The sequence below is a fragment of the Geospiza fortis genome, unplaced genomic scaffold (assembly GCF_000277835.1).
Source record: "Geospiza fortis unplaced genomic scaffold, GeoFor_1.0 scaffold125, whole genome shotgun sequence".
Taxonomy (NCBI): domain Eukaryota; kingdom Metazoa; phylum Chordata; class Aves; order Passeriformes; family Thraupidae; genus Geospiza; species Geospiza fortis.
Genome location: NW_005054479.1, coordinates 503,917 through 511,395, shown reverse-complemented (window position 1 = coordinate 511,395; position 7,479 = coordinate 503,917).

The following is a 7,479-nucleotide window of genomic DNA, read 5'->3' as shown; positions in this document are numbered from 1 at the left end:
TAATCTCCTTCTGGAGATGCTTCTCTTTGCTCTCTGCAGAGTAGGCTTAGACAATGAGATGCCTGCTGGTGGATGAAGTTCATTAAATGCATATTTTCTGTGCTGGCAGACTGTGACCTACATGTTATACAAAGTGAGATACATCCAACCTCTGCTGCAACCAGAGGCACAGTGCTAATCATCTCATGGAGTGAGTCAGGGAACCCAATACCTGACATACAACCATGCCTGCTAAAATTCGGTCCTCCAATCATCTCCTAAATTTTTTTCCAATACTTATTTTCAACCTTGCTAATTATTTAAATAACCTCAAATATTTCCCTACCTGCTTTTGAAACAAATCTGTCTCCAGTTACCCTGTACAGGTTTTAAGCTACTCCTCACTGTTTATGTGTCTAAGTTTGTCAAACAACAGAGATACCCTGGACTAACTTGGCTTCTTATATTTCTTATATTCTCATTAGAAAATTGCAGCTGTAAATTTTATTATGGGATAAACTGTGTATAGGAAATAAGAGTAAAAAGCAGCAATAGAAATCTATGCCACAGCAGAAGTTCCTCTGCATAGGAAACTGGAAAATGTCATTTCCATTTTTGAAAAAAAACCCTGCAATTGTGCTATTTAGGGCAGTAGATACTGGGAAGCAGGAAAAGTTCAAATTTACCTTCCTATGCTTTTCAGAAGACACAAGAGACAGGACAGATTGCAATCTTCCTCTTACAAGAAGACAGGGTTGACATATGATCTCTTAAACCAGTGGATGAAATTCCTGGTTTCACTGGAGTTAGGAATCTGCTTTAGAACCACTGTTTTAATTTTAGACACAAACCTCTACCATCAAAGCCCAGGCTTTGGAGAGCAGCCATTAGTCTCTGACAGCTGTGAAAAGAGACCAGGGAAAAGACAGTCTAAAGTTTCACTGACATGTACTTGACTTAGAGAACTTTACAGAGAGCAGCAGAAAATCACTAAGTGGTTTACAATGACAAATCCAGCGAGTGAGATAATTACCAGTGCCAATGCCCAGCTGCACTGCAGGCAATCCCAATGCTCCCAGGACTGCCAAGTGCCCCTTCTCCCGGGCTGGGTGGAGATGCAGAGACCTCTGCACATGGCAGGAGAGCTGACACTGAGAGAACAACAGGAACAATCTGTAACCCACAGCTGTAACTATTTTTAAGCAATACTGTTACATTTGCTCTAAGCTAAAGAGAAATTACAATGCGTATTTCCAATTTCTGGACAGAGGGTACTCGGGAGTGGGACCTAGTTTGATGGAATTGAGGTGTCAGCTGATTCTGTTTGAATATATTTTACTCAAAATTTCAACTCTCACATAATATTTCTTGCATTGCCCCTTTATCTAAAACAGATGACTCAATTCCAATTTAATACTAAATATCTTCTGGGAGAAATTCTTAGCAGCTGCTTCACAATCATGCTTTTTTTCCTCTCTGGCATTAAGGGAGCATAAACACTTATTAAAGTTTAACAGGGAAAGTAAATTTGAAGATTAAAAGAAGGTTTAATTACCAGCTATAAAACTCATCATCTTTCAGGTGAACAACACAAAGCAATTCATATGAATTATTATTGTTATCCCCATTTACAGAGAAATGAGGTGAATTAAATGATCTGCCTTGTGAAACACATAGTGTTAGATTCCAGATCTGCCTCCCAGTTCTGTGCTGTACCAACTAGGTCACATTTAGCAATATCTAATTTCTAAGTATTCCCAGTTCTATATTCACCAATATCTGGTATCTTAATATTTCTTAATATTTCAATTTATTATTATTTTTAGCTTCAGTGATACATTACTTTAGCTTTGTTAACATTATATCAGCACAATATATGGCATTAAAAATACGGAATTGCTTCTCAGCTGACCCTTGATGTGAAAAGTTACTGCATTTTTCCACTGGAATCAGTTACTGCAGTAGCAGGAAATCCACACAATACATTCATTGCTCCAGTTCAAGGGTGACTTGGTAAGTGACAGGACAGAAGAACTGGAGCCAAGAGAGCTGGTGTTCCCTGCAGGGGGTGGAAGGATTTGCAGTCCATCAATAAGATTCATGCACGTACAACCACCCCCTGAGATCACCCTCCAGTGTGTCCTCCCTCCAGTCAAAAGGCTAAGCCTCTTTTTAAGTGAATACACATTCAAGAAGAGTCAAAGTTCTTGTCCAAATTGCACAAACTCGTAACTCGAGGATCAACACTTCTCAAATGTTCACTACTTTGTCAAAAACTGCATTAAATTACAGAGGCTGAAAGAGAACTTCCAAGATGTGGATTTGAATAATCAAAAGCAGGAGTGTGAATTTAGTCCAAATGTTCTTAGAAAAGTACATAGGAGGGTAGTTTAGTTTTAGTTTAAAATTAGAACAATTTCTATCTCCACTCTAGGACTCACTGACCTGACACCTGCACCTGCCCAGCAGCCCAAGCTGCTGAAATCTGTCAGATCCACAAGAGAAAGGTGTAAGTTTTCTCCCAAGGGAAGACACGCTATCACAAAACAGATCAGTTTGAAATAAAGAGCAGGAGGGACTCGAAATAAGCTGAAAGAATCTCTCTGGTACTGGCAGGAAATGATGTGAAACCTAACTTTGCCAAAGCCAGGTTATGTTGTTTCAATGATGGCAGAGCCTGGACATTATTAAGTAGCAAAATATGAGCAATATGTTCTGTTTGCAGTTCTGGTGTGAGGCTTCTGGAGGACAGGTTAATTAACAAAGAACAACTCTCCTCAGATCATTTAACAACGTTGCTTTAAGTTCACTGTATCTCTTTCCCCACCTTTCAATGTCTCCTTTTGTACACCACCAAGATGTTCCTGCTGTGGTGGTGGTTTCTACAATGTGGTTCAAATATATCCATCAAGACAATATTGCTTTGCATCCTTTTATTAAAGAATGATACCTCAAACCCTTTGAACTATTAACTGATAATGTATTATTATGTGAAGGGAAAGGGCTTTTTTCTTCCACAACAGGCCTTCTTCCTCTGAAGCAGGCAAGGAAAAACAAAACCAGCATAGAATTACTCACCACACTTTATGTATAATGTTTGCTCATGGTTACTTTGTAAAGGTTATTGCATCACTATATCTATAAATACTAATTTAACTTTAGAATTAATCTGCAAAATTTAATATCTATTTCCAATCCCCAGGTAATACTTAACACATAATTAAATAATTAAATGTTAAATTAATAGTCAATTAAAATTTAAAAATTGATCCTGATTTATCATCCTAAGAGTCTCTCACAATTTTCTGTTTCTACAGTTGGGATAAAAAACTGAAGTCCTACTAACTCTTCACTAGCAAAAGACAGTCCCCACTGCAGAATAGGAATGGGAGTGGAAATGAGGAGGTCAGCATTTCTCATAGTTTTTCTTTCAGCAAGTCAACTTAATTGCATAAAATTAAAATGTACTTTGTATCAAAATATGTGCTTCCTTCAGCTGCCGACAGTGAGAAAATATTAACTAATGTATGACATGAATTATTTTAACTTATGGTAAAGAGATAATGACTGAAAAAAGGATCTGGAACCAGTCCTGCCACTCTTGCAAAGCGGATCCAGGTGAGGTGTGCTGAGGTAACGAGGCTGTACCTGAGTAAGGAGCTTTTATCTTTTCCTGCTATAACTAGAGCTAGAGCCAGGGTGGATCTGAGCAGTGACTGATCTACATCAGCTACTTAAGGAGCAATTTAACTGCATCAGTTTGGTGCTACTGAATAAGAAAGTTTCTGGTAGTTTTTGCTCAATCTTTAGCACCACATCTCAAGCCATACTGGAGAAATGAGCTAATGGGTTATCTCCCAAAGCTCTGCTTCCAGTTCACAGAATATTCTGGGTTGGAAGGGACCCACAAGGATCACCAAGTGCAGCTCTTAAGTGAATGTTCCATACAGGGACCAAACCCCTAGCCCTGGTGCTATTGGCACCATGCTGTCAGCACAGCTGGTGGTTTCATAGCCTGACCATTAGCACTTCCAACTTTAATTACACATCCCTACACATCCATCATTTATCACTAAAATATAAAGGACTCCATGTTCCTCTTCTGTTCATGTACAGCCCCTCATTCAGAGGGCCTTTGATTGAGAATGGAGACCCCTGAATCTCACAGTAGAGATTTTAAAATCCAGGTCCATAACATCCTGCACTGATCCTTGTTTGTTGTAGCTGCACACACACTTGTAGGTTTAACCTGGAAATGCAGGAGAGCCCTGAAACACAATCTTGCTCCCTTGTATGGAAAACATCTTTGGAGAACACAGCGCCAGGACAGTTATCATGACAGTCATCTACAGCCCCTTCTCTGACTGAAATGTCCCTTTCTTATAAAGTGTCTGTGACATCAAATACTTGTAGGTAGTGGGAGGCCAATTTTCAAGCACAAATATTTGAATAGCACATCCAGATTTTATATGCAGAGAGGTAGGCGTAAATGCCTGAATGTGCAATTGTTTAGGCATAAAATTGGCTATTGAGTTTTATTGCTAAACTCCAATTTAAACTGAACTGTTAAATTCAAGTAATGAAATTCAAACCTCAAAGCCTCTTCTGCTTTTTTTCCTAGTGATACCCCACACAAGAGAAATGTTCTGTTACTTAATGGCAGCTGAAAGGAAGAATTTATTGAAGTGTGTTCTGAAGTTACTGTTTAAAGAGCTCTTGTTTGCAGAGATTATTTCTTTCTCACATAGGAGCTAAAGGTTTACCTATTACCAGTTCAACCCAGTAGGTAGGGCCAGCTGGAAAAAATCATTCTCAAGACTTCATGCAGGCAGAAGAACAGGCTGAAACCTGCTCTTTTGAGGTTCAATCAGTTCTGCCTATTTACTACAGCGCTTTGTTTTGCAGGTACTTCAACAGACATTGATTTTCTAGAGGTAAGTAATGCAGAGTGAGACAATTGCACCTGTGCCATTATCTTGGGGTTAGCCTGAAACTTATTCATGAACAATTTGATGTTTCTCTTGACACACTGAAGGTGGGCAAATATACACATAATATTTCTAACATGCATCAGTTTTTGTGGAGACTATTGCAAGTGGTGATAAAATAACCAGTTAAGAAAAACAATTACAAACATTACAGTTACAATTACACCACTTTTTTCCTGTATTGTGTGATGGTCATACTAAGAAACAAGTTCCTAAATGATACAGCAAATTCAAATATGTTTAGAGTAATAATTTTAAGTTTTATGTGTTTCACTTTTTGATCCAAGACTTTACTGGTTACCTTTAACTAACAACTTTTAGAGAAGCAAGATAAGTTAAGAAAGATATTTGATCCTTATTCAATTTCAAGAAATGAAGAATCCTAGGGAATGAAAACAAGTAGCTAATTACCTTCTCTGCTTCAAAAGCAAAAACTCTTCAGTTGTGTGGCTTCTACTTAGCCCCTAGGGTTTGAATAGCTCTATTTTTTCAGGACTTTGAAAGCTTGTTTGTACCATGGATGACTGAGTTTTGTCCAGGCTTCTGTCAACTTGTGTTCTGTTTGTTTCCCCATCTTCTCTTCTGGTCTCTGCCAATTTATTTCATCTTATGTACATTCAGAACACTGCTTTTTGATCACATCATCTTTTAGCATCATTTCCTATATAAGCTCATTTTCAAGGGCATTAATGGACTATGTCACTCTGTACTCCCAGCCCTCTAGGTCAGGACCTACCCAAAACATTAAATTTAAAACACCTTTGACCAACCTCCATACCACTCTTTGCATGTGGGAGCTGCTCATTCACTAAACTCACGTGGTTGTTGTCATTCAAATCTCTCCCTAAAGCCTTCCTTTATTCTGATGCTAATGGCAAAAAAATACTATTAGGCAACTGGAGAGCTACCAACAGCTTGATCTATTACATTGACTAATATTGCTTCATTATAGCCTGACATCCCTCTTCCTGCATGTATTAATCATCTGTTCTTTGAGGCAAAGTGTTCTCTCTGCAGAAAATCCCAAGGCTTTAAATAATGAGGTTATGCAACACCTACATGGTGTGATGTGTCAATTGTACAGCCACTGCTACATGAGCCTAAAGTCTACAATGAAATAAATAATTTGCTAGTTTTGCATCTAGCTTGCTTTATATGATGTCAAATTCCATCTTGCAGATCTGGTTTATATAGTAAACATTTAAATGTGAGAAGCAAACATACCTGTTTTTTTCTTCCAGTGCCAGCTAATGAGTGGCTCTTCAGACTGCCCACAGCTGCAGATCTATCATTTTTTTTATTATTCACTTTTATTTACTTTGTTTCTCTCTGCTGAAAATTGTAGCAATTACTAAGCTCATTTCATTGATAGAAATCATTGGAGATTCCCTACAGTTGTAAAAGAAATTGTAACATCTGATTTCCATGGAGTAGACAGAAATTTCCTCATCATGGCACAAGAGGAATTTTTCAAGCCTTTTGATTTCATACACGAATTTGTTTGTTTAAATGTAGTAAGCAAGTGATTGGTAAAAACAAAGTGGTGGGAAAGGCTTTAAAAACACATTTAACCTAAGTGTGGAAATGGATTCTTGGAGAAAATGGAGGATGAGACCACAACATGGCAGAAATATCGCAGCGTTCTCTGATGGGGGTTTTTGAAGCTCAGACATCTCTGGTGATGGAAAGAACCCTGGAGAAAGCAAAAGCTGAGCACTGTGAGATTTTAGTAAACTGGATGAGTCAACAGCTTCTTTGCCTTGGGTACTTTCTGCACTTTTGGTTTTTTTCTCCCACGTGCTCTGGTGGGAAAGCCTTACAGTAGAGGAGTACATGTGTCTTTTTGGGTCACTGTTGAACACCACCACCCAGATTGCCTCATATTCTCTGTTTAATTCCTTGGTTCTCATTGGGAATGGCTTTAAACTGAAAGGCAATAGGTTTAGATTACATATAAGGAAGAAATTCTTCCCCATGAGGGCAGAAAGGCAGTAGAACCCTTCCAACCCAAACCAATTATGATTCTGTCACCTTGCCTTGCTGTTTGTAAGAACACACAGGTCTCATGTTAAAGGAGTGAGCTGGTGGAAGCCATTTGCTTTTAGATGCAACTACACAACCTTCATCAACGACAACTGGAGCGCCTCCACAGCCTCCTGTCCTCCCCAGGAACTTCGGGCACACTGTTATTTTGTGATATTTCACTTTATTCCCCATCCCCTGCCCCGCAGGGCCCACCTGCCCCCATTCCCCTCCGCATTACAAGATGGCGGCCCGTGGGGCACCCGCAGGTGCTGGTCCCGCCCCGCGCGCATGCGCAGAGACGCCCCACAGGTGCCACCGCCCCCTGTGCTATATCTGAGTACGCCGCGAGCTGCACGTATAAGGGGCCGTATCACGCCCTCTGGCCTCGCTTCGATCCCTCCGCCGTCTCTAAAGGCAGTTCCAGTAGCTGGAGGCTCGGCGCTCCCGAGGCGGGAACGCGGCCCTAGAGAGGCGTCCCGGCTCTTCC